Consider the following 23019-nt stretch of genomic DNA (forward strand, 5'->3'; position numbering starts at 1 on the left):
AACCAGCCAATGTTGCTTGTAAAATTAATAATTTTCTAAGAATTAGAATTGTTAGTAAAGTTTCTTGGTTGTCTGCAGCTAGAGTTAGAGGGATCACCTCACAAGATCTTCCATAAGTGTGTTGGAAGGCCAAGGATCAGACTCATACTCTTCTAACTTTTTTTAAAATGTTGTGTTTGCTCTTCCTCAATATTTTAATGGGAAAACTATATGGACATAGCTGAGTTCCAAAAAAGTATAGAAAGCCCAAGTATATACACATGCAACTGCTCTGACAGGTGATAATGGCTTCTGCAATAGAAGATGAGGAGCCTGAACTAGGGCTTCTAAACTATTTAAACAGACATTATCCAATTCTTGTACAATACAGGAAGTGCTGGAGTGTCTCTCTTTTTCTTTCTTTCTTTCTTTTTTTTTTGGTTATGCTTTATGTAGAAATCAGAAAATATGCATTATCAAACCGTAGATGGAGAGATCTGGGAAAATCATTTCAGGAGCCTTTTCTAGATCTCACTTCAGCACAGCACCTCTGCATAAATTTAACTTTAAGCGTATGAATTGCCCTATTGATTACATTCAGCAATACAATGAATAGTCACATCGTCATGAAATCCAAACCAATTCTGTTTTCAAGCACAGTATAAGTTCTCAGGGAGGATTATGTCCTTGCCAAGTTTTAAAATTCAGCCATGTTTTACTGTAGCTCTGATCTTTTGTTGTTAGATTATTTTTTTAACACAATGAGGAAAGTGTTTTACTTTTCATTCTCCCATTGCTAATGCTCAGATTTTCCAAAAATATTAACCTCTGGGCAGAGAGAAGTATGGAACTATTCAGTATGAAAGGTAGCAATGACAGAAATTTATGGGCAAGAAAAGAGAGTTACAATGGAAACAGTTATCTTAACCATATAATAGTACCCATTGTAATCTACTGTAGCAGAGATTGTTCTAAAGTTCACCTTTCATACCCCTCAAACAGACACTGATTGTACATTTGCACTGAGAAGGCATATTTAACCCAGAAGTCCTGATTCTCTTCTTACCCTGGCATAACTCTATTGAAGTCAAAGTAGTGTCACATATAAAACTGGCATACGTGACAGAAGAACGTGACCCATAAAATGAAAACTGAGTGGGCAAATTCTGCTGTTACACTGATATATATCTAGAATGACTCCACTGAAATGAATGGAGTGACTGAAGATTTGCACTGAAGTAACTGACCAGTCTTATGATTTACTGAGGGTCCTCATCTCCTATTGCAGTTAATGGGTCGGCTTTACAGCTGGCTTAAACTATCATAGTTCTTTGGAAGTTATGGAGGCTGAGGATCAGCCCCAGTGACATGAATGCTCTAAACTTCAGGGTCCTTCGATGTTAAGGATTATAAGAAAGAAGATCTGGAAGGGACCTCATGAGATCATTATAAGAAAGAAGGACTGGAAGAGACTTCATGAGATCATCCTGGACTAAACCATCTGAGCCATTCAGCCAAGTATCTGTTTAACCTGCTCTTGAAAACTTCCATCTTGTCTTCTCTAGGTAGCCTGCTCCCATCCTTTACCATCCTTATAGTCAGAAAGTACCTCCTAATTTCCAACCTAAATTTCCTCAGATGAAACTTGAGGCCACTGCACCTAATCCTGTCTCCTATGGTCACAGAGAAAAGCCCATCTCCATCCTCTCTGTAAATGCCCTTCAGGTAAATCTCCCCTCAGTCTTCTCTTCTCCAGACAAAATAACCATAATACTTTCAGCCTTTCCTCATAAATCTTGCCTCCCAAGGTCCTAACTGAGAGATGAAGATACTTAGCATCTTGAAGAGTGTTTACACCAGAATAATACTGTGTCATTCTGGATCTAAGCCACTGATAGAAGTAGAAGTTGTCCCAAAAGACTGAATTGTTCCAGTGCAATGCCTTTGTCATTAATAAAGTTTAAGTAAGTCCGACTCAGAATAATTAATTCTAAGGAGCCTGCATCTCCTTGTGTTAATTTCATATCCCCATGTTGTCTGTAAATCAGGTTTAGAAATAATTCCATGTTTCGTATCCATATCCATGTACTTTTTAGATACGATGTGGGGTACTGAGGTCTACTGTGTTTATAGACTGGAGTGCCATTCCACATGACACACAGGTTCCAGCTAGAATGCTGGCTGAATGCCATCATCCCTAAACAGGATTTAATTTATGTTCAACACTGGCAGGATTAAGATAATTACTTATTATTTTTTATTGTTCGCTAAGAACAGTGTGTTTGGTGTTGTCTTGTCCCCAAGGAGCTTACAGTCCAAGACCCTGACTGAACAAGGAACTTAAGCATGTAAGTAATGCTACTGAATGCATTAACTTCTGTCACATCCTGGCCTAGACCCTTCTGCTGTGAGTGGACACCACCACTCTTCATAAAAAAGTGCATCAGCATCCCCATGTCCTCACTGAACGAGCTTTAGTTAAAGCACCCCTGCTGCCATTTTTCAGCATGGGGACGCAGATACATGTGACTCTGGAGTCTGCTGGAGCGTGGTAACTACCAATGCGTTGTAACTACATGATGCACATGTATAGGTACCAAGATTAAAATCAGAGGTGCCAACAGTGGCTGTGTCATGAAATCACCTGAGCTGGTGTTATTCTGCATTGCTTCTGTATGTCTATATGGAAACAAAAAGGGAGAAAGACCATTCTGCATGGTCTCTAAGAGGAAGAGCTTCTATCTTCTGTCACTCTTTTCTTGCAATGCATCTTGGAACATGAGAAATCACCTGGGCAAAGGATATATATATATTTTTGGAGTAGTGGTTGAATCAAAAAAATCAGGGAAAAATGGTTCAGATCAAACTAAATCACATTCTTTTTTCTCAGATTTTTCAATGAAACAAACAAACAAAAACAGAAAAAAATGGTTTTGTATTAACTTGAAATAAAATGTTTTATTACACTTTATTTCACTTTTTGAAAAATGTTTTAAAATTTAGGTTAATTTTTTAACAAAAATACCATCCTCAAAAGAAAAAATGAGAACTTCACTCAGAAAATACCAATATAAAACATTTTGGTATTCCAAAATGAGTCATTTCATTTTAAAAAATTGACATTTTCTACCTTTTTCCCCCCTGCCACAGCTAGTCACCATACTTGGCCCAATTTTACAAGCAGTTTTGGTCCTTTCTAAACTCAATTTTTCAGCAATTTTACTATTTATGAGGAAATTTCACTTAGCTCTACATGAGGACAATTATAGTTTTTCAGGAAACAATGATCATTGAAATCATTTGGAAAAAGTGCATGGGGTATTTGCTTTGTGTTATAGTAAGACAGCAGAGTTGATGTTTTCTACCAGGGGAATTTTAGAAGGAATTTATGGAGCAAAGTCAAGTCATCAAATACTGACAAACAAGACCTTCCCTACTATGGTCATGGCAGCTGACCTTTCCTGTGAAACCTGGAAGTTAACTTTGCAAGCAGAGTTACTATCATTATAGCTGCTTCACAGGTCAAAGCTGTATCAAGCAAGATATTGCTGATATCCCCTGAGGCAACAGTTCTGTGAGAAGACATAATGAGAGAACATTTCCTAAATGTCAAGGCTAGGCTTAGGAACTTTTTGAAGAACTTTACATAGAAGCAATATGAAATGCCACACTTGCAGAATGTGGTTTTCAATATTTCTTTGATCCAAAAGAGTCAGTGTGACTTACTATATATTTTTAATGAAATTTTGCTTCCTAACTCCCCTTACCAGTTTATCAGGGTGAGATGGAGAATTTATTTAATACAAGGCTCTTTGAGGGAAACTTAGGATGAAATCCTCAGAGTTGCTAAGGGTCCTCAGCTGCCTCTGATTCCAATTTAAAGGGCACCAAGGACTCTGCACTTTGCAAGATCAAGTTCTTGCAGAACAGTTGTAGATTAAAGAGCCATGACCTGCCACAAATTAATGTTTGAAATCTGGTAGCTAGTGCTACTGCCTTTGTATCTCTATATATAGCCAGAAGCAGAGCCCTTGTGGGGTTTTGATAAAGAGAGGGAATTGATTTTTCCCACACAGGATCAAAAGGGGTGTGTGTGTGTGTGTGTATGTGTATGTGTGTGTGTGTGTGTAGGTCTGCTGCTATGAAAGTATTTTGGTGAAATGGGACCTAGTAGCTTCCTTTGATCAAATCTGACTGATCAAATCTTACTGAATGGACAAATCATTTTACCTCCTTGTACTACAGCTTCCTTATTTGCACAATGGGAATAAGGACACAGATCCCCTTTGTAAAGTACTTTAAGATCTACTGATGTCAAGTGCTTTTTAAATGCTCAGTGGTCTTCCTCTTCTTCTCACATGATTTATCCTTATTAAGTCACTTAAATTATTTGCTTTGATGGCTTAGAACAGCAGAGCATTGGAAAGTAGAATAAATGCAAAACCTTCCCCCTTTAAGGGTATATCTACACCAGAGACCTTGTGTGTCTAGAGATAGGCTCTCTCCAACATGCCTTGCCCATCTGTGAGTGCTCATGTGCACCAAACTCAGACCATGGTGATTAAGCTTTTCCACAGCCCGCTCTTGAGCAATGAGGTAGAAACTTTCCCTGCTAAGGGCTATCACTTACTTGGTATGCAGGCACAGGATGGTTTTCTGTTTCAAATCCTGTTAGAAAGACACCTTTTGCAAGCAGAGGTTTCACATATAGATAATAGAGGTCCACACGTAGAGATGTGCTTGTGTTTATGGCAAATTCACGTATTAAAAAATCACTGTTTTGTGTTTAAATATATCCAGCCAGAGCTACAGGTTTTTGTTTCAATGGAAGGAACCTTAGATATACTAACCTCAATAATGTAGGTGGGGACAGCACAACTGGCTCAGTGCCACAGAAATGCCAGTGCCAGGGCCACTCCCAAATTTCAGGATTAAGTAGCAAGTGTTAACTGATCATCAGGTGATTTTTTTTTTTTTTTTACCATCTTTGCTTGCCACTTCAGGTTCATCTACACAGTACACTGTGGTGCTGCACATAGATACCCAAGCAAAAGTTAATGTTATTACCTCAGGTACTGGAAGCAATGTAGCCACTAAGAGGCATGGTAAATTAGCTTGTGTGGAGGTTCATGATATTATAGCGAGTCTACTTCTGGTGCCCAAGCTAGTTCAATAAGAATTAACTTGGGTGTCTCTGTGCAGCACTGCAGTGCACTGTGTAGACCAGGGGTGCTTAATCCTCAGGCAACAGGCCAGATCTAGGCCATGGAGCCATGACATCCAGCCTACAGGGATCCCCACAGGTTGGGAAATCTGGCAGCAGGGAACTGGTGGAAACTCCATGCAGCTAGATGCAACCCCACACGGGCCATTGCTGTGCAGTGGAATCAGGGCTGGGCCTAACCCTGACATGTCCAGATCAGGCCAGGCTGCTTCTAGTCCTTGTTCCTGTCCCTGTCCCACCTTCCCAGCATATCAAGACTGGGGACAGGCTATTCCATCCCCAGTCCTCTGCCCCTGGGTGGCCAGATTGGAGTCAGACTTTGTACCCCACTTAGCCAGATTGGGACCCCACTGTGCTGGTCCCTTGTGGCAGACTGAGCCCACCAGCCAGATTCAGCCTATGGCACTGTCCATGCAGCCCACAGAGTGACAAGACTGGGCACCACTCGTGTAGACCACCGATTCTACAGCGTGCTGCAGCATTTTAGGGTGCCTTAAGATCCTTTCAGTTGTGCCACAGGATGCTATGCAATATTAGCTCTCTTCGATGTGCAAATATGAAGATAAACCCAGAAGGCGCTTGTACATGTGATGAAAATTGGCCGTTTTTGCTGTATAATTGTGTCACACTGTACATGTGCAGGGGGTTTTAGGACTTAAACGAGTTTGCTACGTTGCAAACTAAACCACATCTGCATGTAGTTTAGTTTGCAATGTAGCTATTTGTAATGTTACTGCCTTTGACAGCTTGTCCCCCCTGCTGTGGGAGAGGCAGGCTGAAGGCAAAAGCAGCAAGGGGCCCAATCCTTTCTTTTTTCCGTGGAGCCTGCCCATGTCTTCCATGGCTGGGGGGTGAGCTGCCAATGGGCTGAGTGGCCCCTGAGCTGCAGAGGGCCCTAGTCCTTCCTTCCATGATGATGGCGCCCCCTGGGGCCGTCCAGGTGGGCTACTAGCAGGTGGGTGCTGCTCCAGCTCAGGCTCAGGGAACAATTGGGTTTGGATTGTGTGCTGCCTGCAAGCTGGTGCAGCACCTGCCCACTAGCTGCCCACCCACATGGTCCCAAGGGGTGCCACTGCCATGGAGGGAAGGTCCAGGGCTCCCTGCAGCTCAGGGGCCTCTCAGCTCACTGACAGCTCAACTCCCAGCTGTGGGAGAGGCAGGCAGGCTCCACAGGAAAAAAAAAAAGGATCAGAGCCCTGGCCATTTTTTTCTTTCTTAGCAGAACCTGTCTGCGTGAGCTGTCACTGGGCCGTGCAATCCCTGAGCTGCTGGGGGAGCCAGTCCTAGCCTCCATAGCGGCAGTGCATGGGCTCAGGGAAGATTTAGATCCAGAGGGTGCTGCCTGCGAGCTAGGGCAGCACCTGTGCAGGTAACACCTGACCTGGGCAAGCCTGGGGTGCACCACCACCATGGAGGGAAGGACCAGACCCTTCTTCACAGCTCAGGGGTGCAAGGCCTGGTGGCAGCTCGTGCGGGTAGGCTCTGCTAGGGGGAAAAAAACAACAGTGAGAGGCCTGATCCTTTTTCTCCCCCTACGGAGCCTGCACATCTCTCCTGCGGTCAGGCTGAGCTGCTGGCAGGCCCTGAGCTGCATGGGGCCCCAGGTCTTCCTTCCATGGTGGTGTCACCCCCTGGGCAGCATCCGCCTGCTAGCAGCTCACCCCAACGTCCCCAGGGGCTGCTGCTGCCACTGCTGCAGAAGGAAAGACTGAGGCTCTCTGCGGCTCAGGGGCTGCTCTTCTTGTTGGCAGCTCCCCCCCCAGCCACAGGAGATGTGGGCTGGCTCCATTTAAAAAAAAAAAAGGATCGGGCCCCTCACCATACCAGTATTGGAAGCCCCTACATTGAAATAGTGGGTTTTTAATCATCAAAATTAAAAATCCACCCTTTCAGTTTAGGGTACTCAACCCTCACCACGTGCAGAAGAGACAGAAATTTCAAATAGGAATTTGTAGTGTTAAAAACATTCTGACCTGTTGCGGTCTTTCTGAGTGCTTTGTAACAGAAGAACTGTTCTATTATTTTTCTGTAGTCAAGAAGTGAGTGAAAAATAAGACCTGGCATTCTGTGAGGGGTGCCTTCAAACTAAGGAGGGGGTGCCATGAATATAAAAAGGTGAGAACCAATAGTGTAGACAGATTCTCAGTTTTGATACACAGTTATAGGTGCATAGAGTTTATGGCCAGAATGGCCTTTGTGACTCAGACCTCCTGCATAACAATTAATAGATTTCATAGATTTCATAGATTTTTAGGGTTGGAAGGGACCTCAGTAGGTCATCGAGTCCGACCCCCTGCCCTGGGCAGAAAAGAGCGCTAGGGTCAGATGACTCCAGCCAGGTGCTTGTCCAGTCTCCTTTTAAAGACCTCCAAGGTAGGAGAAAGCACCACCTCCCTTGGGGGCCCATTCCAGATTCTGGTCATCCTTACCGTAAAAAAGTTCTTCCTGATGTCTAATCTAAATCTGGTCTCTGTCACTTTGTGGCCATTGTACCCTGCGGGGCACTCTGGTAAACAGAGTATCTCCTATTTCTTGCTTTCGCCCTCCCCCAGTGAATTTATAGATGGCCACAAGATCACCTCTCAGCCTTCTTTTGCCGAGGCTGAAGAGGTCCAGGTCCCTCAATCTCTCCTCATAGGACCTTACCTGAAGCCCTTAACCATACAAGTGGCTCTCCTCTGGACCCTCTCAAAGTTATCCATGTCCCCCTTGAAGTGGGGGGCCCAAAACTAGACACAGTGCTCCAGCTGCAGCCTCACCAATACCGCATAGAGGGGAAGTATCACTTCCCTGGACCTGTTCGTCATGCATGATTACCTCCTTAGATCTGTTCATGATGCACCTGCTAATGCATGACAGCGTGCGGTTAACTTTACCTAGCACTTTGTCACATTGACGACTCATGTTCATCTTGGAGTCAATTATGACTCCGAGATCCCTTTCTGTTGCTGTGCTGCTTAGAAAGTCATCCTGCCAGTCGGTAAGTGTGTTGTTGATTCTTTCTCCCTAGGTGCAGCACTTTGCATTTATCTTTATTAAACTGCATCCTATTCTTTTCTGTCCACTTTTCCAACCTGTCCAAATCCACCTGAATCCATTCCCTGCCCCCCAGTGTGTTTAGGTTGGCCAATAATTTGGTGATGTCCACAAATTTGGACAGAGTGCTCTTCATGCCCTCATCCAGGTCACTGATGAAGGTATTGAACAGCACTGGTCCAAGGACCGAACCTTGAGGGACTCCACTGCCCACATCATTCCAGGTCAATACCAGCCTGTCCACCACCACTCTCTGGGTGCGTCCCATGAGCCAATTTGCCACCCACCTGACTGTGTAATCATCTATGACACAGCCACTTAGTTTATTTTTAAGAATGGGATGAGACACTGTATCAAAGGCCTTTTTGAAATCCAAGTAAATGACATCTACTTCGATTCCTTCATCTAAGCATTTGGTGACCTGATCATAAAAAGAAACAAGGTTAGTCAGGAAGGATCTACCTGCTATGAATCCATGCTGGTTGCCCTTCAGCATTATTTTCCCTGCTGGACTCCCACAAATGTGGTTCTTAATAATTTTTTCAAAGGTTTTCCCAGGGATAGAGGTAAGACTAACTGGCCTATAGTTACCTGGATCCTCTTTTCTCCCAATGGTCACCCATTAATTCCTGTGTCAAGTTTGTAACTTCTAGGTGAGCTAGAATCTTTTAGAGGAATATCTAGCCTTTAAATACTCCAAGCTAGGAAAAATCTATTCCCTTGGTTAATTGCCTTCACCACTAGACTAAAGAGCTCTCTAGTTTCAGATATAGTCTCATGGAGGTACTTATAGGCTGTGATCAAGTCCCCTCTTAACCTTCTCTTCAATAATCAAAACAGACTGAGCTCATAGTAATACAGCTGCAAAAAATCATTTAAAATGCAGCAGTTTTGTACAGATGTGCCCAAAGGCATCTGCAGCCACAAGCTCCTATGTAATCTTGCCTTTCTTGTGTATCTTAATCTTGTATGAGCATTTGTGGTCATCTGACCAGGTGCCGGGGGATTGGAAACTGACTAATGTGGTCCCTATTTTTAAGAAGGGGCATAAGGAGGACCCAAGTAATTATAGGCCTGTAAGCTTTGCCTTGGTGCTTGGGAATCTCTTGGAGAGAATCATCAAGGAGCATATCTGTGGGGGGGCCTGCAGGGGAGATCATGGTCAGGGGCAATCAGCATGGCTTCACCAAAGGCAGGTCCTGCCAGACCAACCTGATTGCCTTTTACAACCAAGTAACTAAATCCTTGGATGATGGTGTCGCTGTGGACGTAGTCTTTCTAGACTTTAAGAAGGCCTTTGACACTGTCTCTCACCCCATCCTCATCAATAAATTAAGTGACTGCGGCATTGATGCCTGCACAGTTGGATGGGTAAAAAATTGGCTGATGGGGCGCACCCAGAGAGTAGTGGTGGATGGGTTGTACTCAACCTGGTGAGAAGTGAGCAGTGGGGTACCCCAGGGCTCGGTCCTCGGGCCTGCACTGTTTAACATCTTCATCAGAGACTTGGACAAGGGGGTGGAAAGCACGCTGTCCACGTTTGCTGATGACACTAAGATGTGGGGCGAGGTGGACACACTTGAAGGGAGAGAGAGGCTGCAACTAGATTTAGACAGACTACAAAAGTGGGCAGATGAGAATAGGATGGGGTTCAACGTAGACAAATGCAGGGTGCTGCACCTTGGGAGAAGGAATCCACAGCATACATACAGGCTGGGGAGTTCCCTTCTTGAAACCACAGAGGCGGAAAGGGATCTCGGAGTCATTATTGACTCCAAGACGAACATGAGCTGCCAATGCCAGACCGCAATCAGCAAGGCCAGCCATACCTTGTCATGCATCCAAAGGTGCATCTCAAACCGGTCCAGAGAGGTGATACTCCCCCTCTATGCGACTTTGGTCAGGCCTGCGCCACTAACAGAAATGAAACCTTAACCTTCTTTGCTTTACAAAAATCATTATAACTGGTCAGAGTAATACAGGGAGTAGCCCTAAAATAACACCCTAGCGAAAACCGCTATATAATTAGTGATTCTAATTAAATTTATGACGTGGCGAAAACCAATTGGCTATTACACAAACAAAACCTGTTTTCACTTCCGTGAAGTCGGAGACCTCCGTACACACCTTGGAGACCTCTGATCACACGTATCAGAGTAATTAGACAATTTAATCACTTGTCTAAGTTCCCCGTCTCGACCAAATCTCAGACGTAAATCAACGACGGCCGGCCTGACCATTTCTGCCCGAACAGCGAACACTTATGCAGACCGACCTGACGAACTCTAAGCTGTAACTAACCAAGTACCTCTGACCTCCGTTATTCACCACCTTGACGGCGTGAGTAAACAATCTTGCTTTGCAACCGATAAGTGTCCACCTAATTAATTCCACTCCAAGCGTCACAAGTACCCGCCTGACGGCCTCTAAGGCTCCCGGACTCCTCGCTGCAGTGCACGGCAGGGGCAGCGGCACCCCTCTCTGCGACTTTGCTCAGGCCGCAGTTGGAGTTCTGCGTCCAGTACTGGGCTCCGCACTTCAAAAGGGATGTGGCCAGCCTGGAGAGGGTTCAGAGGAGGGCCACCCACTTGGTGAGAGGGCAGCAGGACAGGCCCTATGAGGAGAGACTGAAGGACCTGAACCTGTTCAGCCTCAGCAAGAGGAGGCTGAGGGGGGCCCTGGTGGCTGCCTACAAGCTCATCAGGGGGGATCAACAGCAAATAGGCAGAGCCATTTTCTCCCCAGCACCACCTGGGGTGACCAGGAACAATGGTAATAAGCTGATGGAGAACAGGTTTAGGTTGGAGATCAGGAGGCAATATTTTACAGTTAGGGTGGCCAAAATCTGGAACCAACTTCCCAGGGAAGTGGTCCTCGCCCCTACCTTGGGCAAATTCAAGTGGAGGTTGGATGATCACCTGTCTGGGGTCTTGTGAACCCAGCATTCATTCCTGCCTGTGGCAGGGGGTCAGGCTAGATGATCTGTTCAGGTCCCTCCTGATCCTAGCTGCTATGAAAATATGAAAACTATGAAACTCTGTTTCACTATAATGGGACTGAGGAGAGTTGTCATCTTTTTGTGTTATCCTTACATAAAACAGAATAAGGTGGCCTTGCATTGCTTTAGTAAGCTCAAGGCATTCTCAAAGACCAACAACATGGGCACAAGGAGAAAATTGTTTCTTTTTTATGCAGATTTGTAGGTGGCAAATGCTTTTTGATTGATTTTGTCCTTAGCACGTTTTCTTTGCCAGCAGCAGGAACAAGAACCAAATGATAATTCTATGGATCTCTGAAGACTATAAACAGACATTGCCTTTGGAGCAGGATCAGCTGTACCAGGAGGTGTCCTGGCAGAGTCAATCTACTTCATTGGGTGGTACAGACATCACCTGTTGTCCTGAGATGGGTCACAGCAACACAATACAGATGTCTGGGGAAACCCCTGCCAAGGGATTCCCAAGGTGCACCTTTGCAAGCAAGGAAACTGAGGCAGGTTCTCCTGGGGCTTCAGGGGCCCAGTCCTTCAAGGGAAATCCTGGGGCATTAAGGATCAGGCCCCTGAAGCCCTGAGAGGAACTGCTCCAGATAGCTGGAGAGCACAGGCAGGTCTGAATTGCCCACACTTTCCCACCATAAAGAAAACAGATTTTTGCCACAAAGAAGTGGCACAAATTTTGACCACCTCTTGTCACAGTCACAATTCGGGGCATCTGTACAATGACAAGGGGCATAGATGTCTGCTTGTTTGGGCTTTGTGCCACCATAAAAGGTTTCAAGGGTGAGAACCACTGGTGTAGACAGCCATCTGTTTCCAGCCTGATTTGAAATCCATGGGAGTGTAGGGATGTCAAGGAATGGAGGGGCTGGGCATGAGATTTAAATTCATGCTACTTAGAGTGGCAAAGAGTTAATTTTCATGTGTGAGAAAAGGAGCCCCTAGTCTGCAACATCATGAACCAAATTTACGAGCCATGAGAACCTGGACACTCCATCTCAAGAAACTTCCATGTGCAGGAAAAGCCTCCACCCAGACACACACATTAGGTCATAGATGATATAAAACACTGTTTAGATGCTCACCACCAAATCTGTTCATATAAATGTGGGATTCTGTTGTGCTCTCTCCAGTACGGATTGAGGAATGCACTTTAGCACTAATTTCCCCCCAAACATATGCTTCAATTCCACTGTCTGTGTGCTTCCTTTACTCGCGTGCATTTTTCTGAATTGGGCCTCTCAGGCACAGACTTGGAAAATTTACCTCCATGCACTTTGTCATTGCAATGAAACTGAATTGCCATGAAAGGGTTACATTCCCAAAAGCAGGAAAACATTGCCACAGATGTTTCTCACACAGTGCGTGCGCTCACTGAAGACTTCAAAAGTACCTTAGAGAATGTGCAAGGGAGGTTTCACATTATCCTCCTACTGCACAAAACATCATGTAAGATCATATTGAAAACAACTGCCCAGGCAGACACTGCATTATTCATCAGAACGGACCACTGATCTGAGACCAGGAAAAAAAAGGAAGATAAAAAATAACATTACTTAACTGTCAGAATAAAAGAACACAAGGCACCAGGAGCAAACTGTGCCTCTAGAGATTTTGTGCCTACAGGAAAGTTGTAAGCTCTAACATTTTTAAAAAACTACTCTACTTGTTAATGGGAGTGGGGGAGACCCCCCCAGGCACACTGTGCTACATAACATTTTATTTATGGTGAAGAAATTTACATAACCTCACTTTCATTACAGCAGATCTTCAGCATCAGCTAGCACCAGAAGCAGCTGCTGTTTTGGTGGAGGTGGGGATGGTTGCTGAGCCAGTAGGTTTCTGCCTTCCTCCACCTCCTCCTTCCTTGCCACAAATTCTAGATGCCGAGCGCTCTAGCATGATTCTCAGGCATTTTTACTTTGCTGCTGGGTGCTATATTCCAGTGTGCTCCTTTATTAGAAACAAGCACAGCTTGGTGATTTAGGAGGCATTCCCTTCAAATAGTGACAATGGGCAAATTGCAGAAAGGTTTGGAGCAGAAGAGCAGAAAATGTACAACCTTTGTTTCAGCTGGCTAAAACAAAGTTGTTGTCACAAGGGTTTTGTTAAGTGATAGTGCGATCTGGCGAGTAGGGGAGGAGGATGGTAGCCAGGCCTATTTTTTATACATTCATGGTATGCCTAGGCCTACCAAGAACTACAAGCCCTCCTTCAATGGCTAAAGGGAAGCCACTAAATGCATAGCAGCAAATCCCATGGGACAAGGCAGGAACACAAGTGCAGGTTGAAGGTTGGTCATTAGGGTGTCAAGGAAAGGCACTGACCAGAGAACTCAGGCTGCTGTCCGCAGCCCCTTGAATGTATCTAATGAGCAGGGATGCAGGTTTTCCATTTCCCATGGGAAAACAGAAAAAAAACATAGATTTTCCCTTTTACTGGAGAAAAATGCGGATTTTTCATTTTAACAGAGAAACACATGGATTTTACTCTTTTGCAAAGAGCTCTCTGCAGGCTGGCAGAGTTGCAGGGGCACATATGGTCTGGATCTGTGCACAGGCAGGGGGGGTGTGGGTGTGGGCTGCCCATTGCAGGCTTGGGCTCCCCCCCCTGCTGCCGTTCCCCAAGGCCATGGTCTGGTGGGTGGAAACAGGTGTAGAAGGACAGAGTGGGGCCAGGCAGGGAAGCTTGTTGTGGCTGTTGTGAGCTCTGTGCTACCCTGGTGATGTGCCCCCTGCCTGCCCTAGAGCAGTGAGGGGCACAACCCCACACCGCTGCCCCCACTACTCCAGGGCAAGCAGGTGGCACATTGCCAGAGCAGCACGGGGATTACAGTGACTGCAATAAGCTTCCCTCCTGGCCCTGCTCTGCCCTGCCATGCTCGCAGGGCCACAGAGGCCACAGGGGAGTGCACCAGGCCTGGGAGCCCAAGCCCACTGCAGGCAGCCCACACCTGCTCCTGCCCACACACAGATCTGGGGGGTACAGACCCCCAGGAGCACACGCAGTGGCAGGGAGCTGGTCCCCCCCCCTGCCTGAGCCCATAGTAGGCAGTCCGCCCTCTCCCCCACTGTGGGCTTCATTCCAGCCATGCTGCCCACGAGGGAGAGGGAGCCAGGCTCTGCACTCCACTACTCTGCAGCAGCTGCCTCCCAAGGGTAGCAGCTGGGACTCGGGCACTGCTGCAGGGGGCAGGGAGCTGCAGGCCTGGGTCCCTGGCCCCATAGCCCTGGAAGCTGGGGCCCTGCTCCAGCAGGGCTGGGGGGGGGGGGGGGGGGAGGGACACCAGCAGGGCTGTTGGGGCTGTGGGTGGGGAATGAAAGGCACCAGTAGGGCCCAGGGGGCTGTAAGTGGGGAGTGAGGGGCACAATCAGGGCTTGGGGGATGTGGCTTGAGAGTGAGGGGCCTGGACCTACATCTTGATAAGCTAAGGGAGCAGGGGGAGCTCTGATTTTCCATGATAAAAATCCCAAAATCAAATACAAAATTTATAAGTACTTAGAATTTATTTTACTATAGTGATTGAGGCACTGGTAGGCTTCCAAATTGCTTTAAGATTGTAAATATATTAGTAAAACATTGTATTCAATTGATACCCATATATATAATGGTGTTTCAGTTTAATTGCAGATTTGGAGTTTTTATCAGAAAATTTGCAATTTTTTTCATCAGAGAATTTGTGATGTTTTTTTCAGGGAAAACCAAGACCCCTGCTAATGAGCTAGTGGATGCTGCCAAGCATAACTCTGCCCAGAGATGTGCATGCACAAGAGAATGGAAGACAGCCCCATAATCACCCAGGATCCTCCCACCCCTAGCCAGCACCTCCTTTCTGGACTGGTAAATGGACACCTTGGCCAGAGCCATCGGGAGTTAGGGAAACTGGGTTGTTCAGCTACCAACTCTGCTACTAATTTGCGTTTAAGCTTGAGCAAGTATCTTGGCAGTTGCTTACCTCAGTTTCTCCCTTAGGAGAATGTCTATCATAATATCTAAAGCTCTGTTTCAGCAGAGCATTTATTCTCATGTTTTACCATAAGCACATGAATAATGTGCTACTGATGATAAAGGGACTACTCACACTGAGATAAACATGTAAGAAAGCCACAGTGCTGAGTCAGGGCCTCACTTTGTAAAGTACTTTGATAAAAGGTGCTAGGAAGCAGAAGCCATTATTTGTATTAGGCTATTAGAAGTTATTTTAAGACATTCATTTGTGAAAACTTTGATATAAGTATGATAACCATGCCATAAATACCTAGATAAGCAGAAAACCAACCAAAGGTAATTATATTTTGTTTCATACAGATACTACATTTTGTGTAATCACAGATGTGCTAGAAAGTCAATGTTTAGGTAGTGTTGGAGTGATGTTGTAGCTGTGATAGTTCAGGAACCATAAGAGAGACAAGGATCCCAACTGCATGGTTGGTATAAAATTAGACCTGAGGAAGAATGCCTTGCATTCAAAAACTTGTCCAGCTTTATCCCAACCATGCTGCAGTTGATCCAATAAAAGATATTGCCCACAGAAAATCCTTCCCTCTCGCATAGGAAGTCAATAGCATTCAGTTTCATAGTTCCATAGCTGGTGAGGTTGGAAGGGACCTGAGCAGATCATCAAGTTCGCCCCCCTGCCATGGCAGGAAAGGATGCTGGGGTCAAACAACCCCAGCTAGGTGATTTATCTAGCCTCCTTTTGAAGACCCCCAGGGCAGGAGTGAGCACTGCTTCCCTTGGAAGTTGGTTCAGATCCTAGCCGCCCTGACTGTGAAGTAGTGCCTCCTGATGTCTAGCCTGAATCTACTCTCAGTCAACTTATGGCTGTTATTCCTTGTTACTCCTGGTAGTGCTTGGGGGAACAGGGACTCTCCCATAGCTTGCTGGTCCCCCTTGGTAAGTTTATAGACAACCACCAGGTCCCCCCTCAGCCTTCTCTTGTGAAGGCTGAACAGGTTCAGGTCCCGTAGCCTCTCCTTGTAGGGCCTGCCCTGCTGCCCCCTGATCATGTGAGTGAAATGCAAGTATTGAAATCAACTATGAAGAATAAATTGAAAGCTAAGCCATCCTCACTAGTAAGTCTGCAAACTTTTTGCACCCAAATAACTCAGCTGGTTGAATTTTTAGAATAGGGGTGAACTTCGCGATTTACAGATTTGAACAACTCCTGACAGAATTCTGACAACTTCAAAATTTACCAGTGAATAAAACCTGCATTTTGCACAGAAATATACCTGCTACACTTGAACCCCCCCCCCCCCAAACCTGGCATTTTAAACCAACTTGTTTACTTGAAATAAGGTAACACATGTGGACACACGCCTATATGTGTGTACAGCACACACACAAAAGAACACACTTTAAAATTCCAAAATAATGGTGTACAGCTCAAAACCTGCCAACTATCTCCAGTACCCCCACAAACTGCACACCGGACTCTATCAAACACAACAATACCCAACTACCTGTGGGGGCATATTCCTCACCAAAAAAATACTATGCCTCCAGTCTCTCAAAGTGCTTCTTCCAATTGACCTGAAGCTTCCCCCAAACAAACCACAAGACAATTTCAGTTGGAAAAGAAATGTATACAGTACGCTTGGGGAAGACATTTTAAAATAGATATTAGGGCTAAGTACTGGCAGTCAAAAAGCCCAAGGCTGAATTGATTCAGTCGTCACAGGTTAGTTTAAGCTGCATAGATTGAACCAATAAGCAAGTGAACAGACATTCACTTTTGATTCCAGTAATGCAGCCCATGCCTGCCAGGCCAGAAGCTGGGGGGTGTTAGAGCATGCCTCCCTGCTTGGCTGGAGCAGACAGCCTGGACCAAGGCTAGCCCACCCACCCTGTCCCTGTGAAGGAGGATTTGGGGAGAGGTGCAAAACATCCGTGGATGCTGGAGAGACTATGAGTTAACTTGAATCTGGAGGGAATCTGGGACAGAAATTCAATAAACTGATTTAACCTAAATCAGTTAAGTCTGATACTACATCCATTCACATTTATCTTAAACCAGTTTTGGCCATTTTGAAAGCGGTTTATGTGCACTGAACTTCTGTTGTGTTACAGATTTGAACTGGTTGAATCACTTATACTGGTTTATATGTAAATTCTGTTCCTATCCTATAGGGCAGGGGTCAGAAACCCCCAGCATGTGTGCCAAGCATGGCACACAAGGCCATTTTGCTCGGCACATCACCGCCAGCCCGGGCTCTAAGCAGCTGCTGCCAGCCACAGAGTCCAGGCTGCTCCCAGCAGGCAGCTGGGAGGCTGCAAGCCCTGCTGCAAGCAGACTGGGCTCCGTGGGCTGGCTGCAGAGGAGGCTGCAAACAGCTGTTTCGGGCTCCAACATGTTGGCACTCCGGCACCTTCCAAGGTAGACATTGTGTTTTTTTCAACACTCCGGCCAAAAAACATTGCCTACCCCTGCTATAGGGCAAAGTGAATTGCCACCACAATTCACTATGGAGTTGCTAGTTGCCATTAGATGGCAGTTTCCTGTTTGAGTCTGAACTGAATTATTGTGCAAGGATCACTGTGCTGCTGGGATGCCTAATTCCCATGAGATATTCCTTAGTTCTTGACCATCTATCATTATTAAAGATCCCCTAGCACTTTTACTGAGAAGTAAGAGTGTTTTCCCCAAAGAACTTCCACTTTGAGTAATTATATTGTGGCTAACTTTCTTTTCCCTATAGTTTCAGCTGGCATTGTTGGCAAACTCCTCACCTCCTTAAGACCAATGGTAGCTTTGTCATAGAGTTCAAGGGCCCAAGGTTGTATTGCTTCCTGCCATTCCGTATTACTGAATTCTTTTGCATTTCAGTAAGGTAGGGACATGGGAGCAGCTGAAGTGTCTTGCTGTGTGAAGACATGCATTCAGGCTCTGCTCTGGACTTGTGCCAAGGCTACTCCTAGCTGTCTGTACTGTAAATTGGTACCTGGTCATTTGGGCTTGGGAGGCAAAGCAGTCAGATGTGATGCTGCCAACATCTCTCCCTTATATCCCATTTGCTACTTAGGTGGACCTTTCAACTTTATTTTTATTACCAGTAAGGTTCCAGGGCATTCCAGGCTTGATTAAACTTCTGCTGAATTCAACAGAACGATCAATGCCACTCGATAAATGCTCTTGTTCTGAACTTTGCTATCGATGGCTAAAACAACTACCATGTCCCACCTCAGGACTGGGTGCAGGTCAGTGGTATGCAAAAAGAGATTGCTATACAAACAATTTAAAAAGCCTTTTGGGGTTCTTTCAGGCTGAAGGGTATTATGCAAGTCTGAGACAATATTTTTCATAGTTATTTTCTCACTTTTTACAACTAAAAAAATATTGAACTGGGGGATGTATTGTTTCAGAGAAATTTCTAATTTTGATTTTGTGTGGCAGATGTTGTTGCCATACTGTTGTCTGTGTTGCTATGGTACCTTTTTATGTGTTTCTATGAGACTGTGATTGGTTAGGGCCTCTCATAGTATGCTCTACTCATACCAGCAACTATAGGGATGTTACTAGGGTGAGTCATATAATAATTTCCTTTGATTGGTGGATTGCAGAAATAGGCCAGCAGGTGGAGTTAATTAAGTTCAGATAAGTACAAGGGGGAAAAGTAGAGGAAAAAAGGAATGCAGACCCTCCTTGACATACACTTGTAATTTTGTTTTTTATGAGATAGCAGCCATCAAGATACTTGGAAGTGACTACAGGAACGTGTTCTTAAAATAACATACAAAACAGGCTTATTGCAACGTATGTGTATAGAGTATCTGGTAGTGAGCTGTGTGATGTTGCACAACTCATTTGGTGTCAGGGTGGTCATTCCTGATGGAAAAACCTATAGACTGACAAATTAGTAAATGGTAGGGTAAGGGCCAGGAGGTGTCCTACTTAAATTATAGCTGCAGGGGCAGGGAATCAGCAGTTTGCATGTCGCTCTGACACAGACTTTTTGGGTGGCCATATAGACTGCTTGTCTTTGCTCTGCCTCAGGTTTCATGTCTGCAAAATGGAAATAATTACACTGGATTTATAGATGCCCTGCAAAATCAGTTTAATAGCCCATAGAGACCCCAGAGGTGTTGACAGAAGTTGCTATGCATCAGACAATATTAATACTTCTTATTTGTAGAGCCATATTCACCTCCAGATTAATGCAGACCTGCTCTCCAGACTGATTTCAGTGTGGTTTCTCAGGGGATGAATTTTGCCCAACTAGGAGGAGGAACTGTCTTACTGTTTTTTTGTATCCAGACTAAAGCCAGCTCTTGAGGAGTTCTCACCTAGAATTTGGAAACTTAGAACTTTCTGAAGCCCCCGTGGCCAACTATTCGTGGGGTCTAGTGAGCTCTGCAATTCCAATAATCCTATATTTTCAGTACCTTGTTATAGGGTCTATGGAATTGGAATACACTGTCACCAAAGGCAGAATGCTGTGTTTCAAGGAGGGAACTCATGGGACATGGTCTTTAATGGGCTCATGGCATCTTCCATGAGCTGAGAAAGCTTCTAGCATCTCCCACTCTGGATTTGTTACTCAAGGCTTTTGCACCTCTGTCCTAATTCCACAGTGATTTCCAGCCCTGTGAACCTGTGGAGTCCTCTGATCATTTTGTGCACTACAGCTTCAACCCAGAGGTGTTCAATCCCTGGCATCTGCTGGCCAGATCTGGCCTGGGGAGCCATGTTATCTAGCTTGCAAAGCTCCCTCCAGGTCTGAAAATTTGCTAGGTGGTAGCATTAATTACCACTCCCCTGCTGCCAAATCTCCAAACCCATGGGGATCCCCCATGGGCTAGAACCGCAAAGAATGTTCCTTTGTGGATGAATAATGGACATCTATCTACCTACCTCTTCCCTCTTTCCACTCCTTCTTTAATCAGCACTCCATCTGACTCCTCCCTCACCCTCCATGGAGATGTCACCTTCAACCCCCTTGACTCATTCTCATTCTCTTCTCTTTGAGCTTGAATCTCACTGTTCCTCTCTTCACAGACCCCTCCTTCATCCTCAAACACTTCAGCCTCTGTGTCATTGTCTGTTGGTTCCCTCATCCCCCACCACTGCCTCACCTTCTCTCTGGATAAGGTGGCCATCATAGGAGACAGTCCAGTTGTCCTCTATTGATATGAAATCAGATGTTTTTATGTCCTCTATTTTTGTTTTCAAGAGAAAAGTAGAGGACATAAAGGCACCTGGTTTTGTATCAGTAGAGGACAGAGTAGCAGAAAACCGGAATGTCCTCTATGATGGCCTCCCTATCTCTGGCCAATCTATCTATTTATCCTGGCTTCCACTATCTTGGGGTGCCAGTGACTCACAGATCTCTCTTTCCAGCCCTGATTCTCTCTTTCCATTCAGTCCTGTATCTCTGTTCATCTGACATCTCAGCCTCTCTCTCCTGGATGTCTCACAACTGAGTTAAAAAACAGCTAACGCCCAATTCCTTGTCTTCATTCTCAAAGTCTCCTGACTCCACAACTCTTCCCCTCTCACTGTTGACACCACCACCATTCTCCCTGTCACCTGGGCCTGAAGCCTGGGGGTTAACTGTCTCGTTCCTCTCTCAGCCTGAACCCTGTTGTTATGTCCAAATCTTACTGCCTTTTCCTCCAGACCATTTCTGGGACTTGGCTTTTTCTTTCTCTATATATCTAAATCTCTTGCCAGGCTCAGGAAAAATGAAACAAACCAGAGACCGTTTCCTTGCTCACAGCACTAAGCCCAGGTCTGCAAAGGGTTTCTAAACTTCATTGAGACAACTGTATTACTGGAATGGGGTCCTAGGAGAGCTTTTCAGGGGTGATACTGCCATGGCTGCCACAGCCAGGCAGAACTGCCCTGTGCACCTCTATTTCTAGGAAGAGCATGCAAGGTCAGACTGTGAAGGGCTGCAGCAAGAGTGGGTGCTCATGCCTACTTTAAGTTTAATTGGATAACCTAAGGCAGGCAGCTGCTTCCTGATCTGGCTCTGCAGCCTGTGTGGAGCAGTTTCACTTGGTGGGCATGGCAGCATCCCAGTTGAAAACCCCTAAAGTAAGCTGAGGCTGCACAACACTGGCTCTCAAATGGGGTGCCGTTAAATTCAAAAAAGGGGTGCCTTGAATCTGAAAACATTGAGAACCACTGTGCCACTGCCTGTTTGGTCAGGCTGCATTTCACTTCTCCTTTTGTTTCTCTCCTGCTTCTCTTTGTCTCTTCTCCAGTGGCAAACATCTCTGCTCAAACAGTACCCAGTGAAGGCCATCACCCAGGTTGTTTAAATTCCTGAGTGGACTGATTTATTCCTTTGTCTTCATCTTGTGACTTTTATCACCTCATAACAGAGCCTAACTGGTTTTTACCATTTTAAGTGAAAATGGTGGTTACACCTACCAGTTGCTGGTTTTTACCATTTTAAGTGAAAATGGTGGTTACACCTACCAGTTGCAATAACATGTGGCCCAGTCTAGAGAGATTGTCACACCTAGGCAGGGTAACCACGAGATCTTATCACTGTTATCCTCATTCTTTCCCCTCTGTCTTTTACACCCGCTTCTTGCCTCTTCTTACATAAATGTTAAGCTCTTCAAGGCAGAAACTGATGATGACATCCTATTAGTCTGTCCAGCACCTAGCCCCTGGTACCATGATCCAGCTCGGGATCTCTTGGACCTCTCAAAATATGAATACTAGACAACAAAGATAAAATCCAATGTCCCAGGAGGCAGGATGGTCCACTGGATCGGATACGGGACAAGGAGACCTGGGTTCTATTCCCAGTTGTGTCACCCTCTTGTGTTGTGACTTTGGGCATCCTTGCATTTCTGTTTTCCCACCTGAAAAATAGAGATAGTATTATCTGGTCCCCTTGCAAAGAGCTCAGAGGTCTGTGATTGAGGAGTTCTAAGTGTTCTGTCAGAGACTCTTCTCTGACTGTGAGGCACTGTCCTATGTTGGGGCAATAAGAAGTTGCACCATCCCCAGAGAAGATCATGGAGGTATTGTGCCCAGGTCATATGGAGAGATGAGCAATGCCATCACCCCAGCTCCTCTCTACCTCTTTTGAGGGAAGGGAAAAACATGAAGGGAGGGCAGGAATTGCTATCACCCCTGCTCCTTGTGCTGGGTAGATGTTGGAGGAAATGCTTCTTGCTCTCCTCTGAGAATGTACAACTTATAAGGTAAATCTTACTGTCAACTTGGGGCATCTTTCTTCTCCATTTCATTATTGTGTAGCCAGATAAACCTACTAGGTAGAAATAGGAGGTAAGGGAAATGTGGAATGTGGACAGTAATTGTCAAAAGAAATACTCCCCTATACTACCTTTTTAAAGCTTTTTTGGCTTAAAATATCATAACTAGTATTTGCATTGGGTCTCCTCCTTCCCCTATCATAGCTAAAAAATTATTCTTACAGCTTTTGTATGCCTGCTTATCTTTCAGGTGGTGCTCTGTAAAAGCAGGTACTCTCTGCACAGATCTTAACTGCAAAGGCTTTATATTTATGATTTGTACGAGTTCACAGTTCAGAAAGCTAAGAGTTCATGACTCTTAGCAAGGGCTAAATGCAGAAGGTAATGTGTGAAGGAGTCATGTGGGCAATTCTGAACAGGCATCTTTTTTAGCTGCACCTTTTTTTACATGTAGGACGTGATTCTTTAGACCAGCAATACCTCATGTGGGTGGGTTGAAGTTGTGACTGTCAAAAAAAAATCCTCTTTACCTCCCAGAAGGCTCCATCACAAGAAGGCTTTCTGGGGCAAACAGTTTGGGGAACATGAAGTGGCCTAAAGCTCA

This window comes from Alligator sinensis, unplaced genomic scaffold, assembly GCF_000455745.1.
Source record: "Alligator sinensis unplaced genomic scaffold, ASM45574v1 scaffold219_2, whole genome shotgun sequence".
Taxonomy (NCBI): domain Eukaryota; kingdom Metazoa; phylum Chordata; order Crocodylia; family Alligatoridae; genus Alligator; species Alligator sinensis.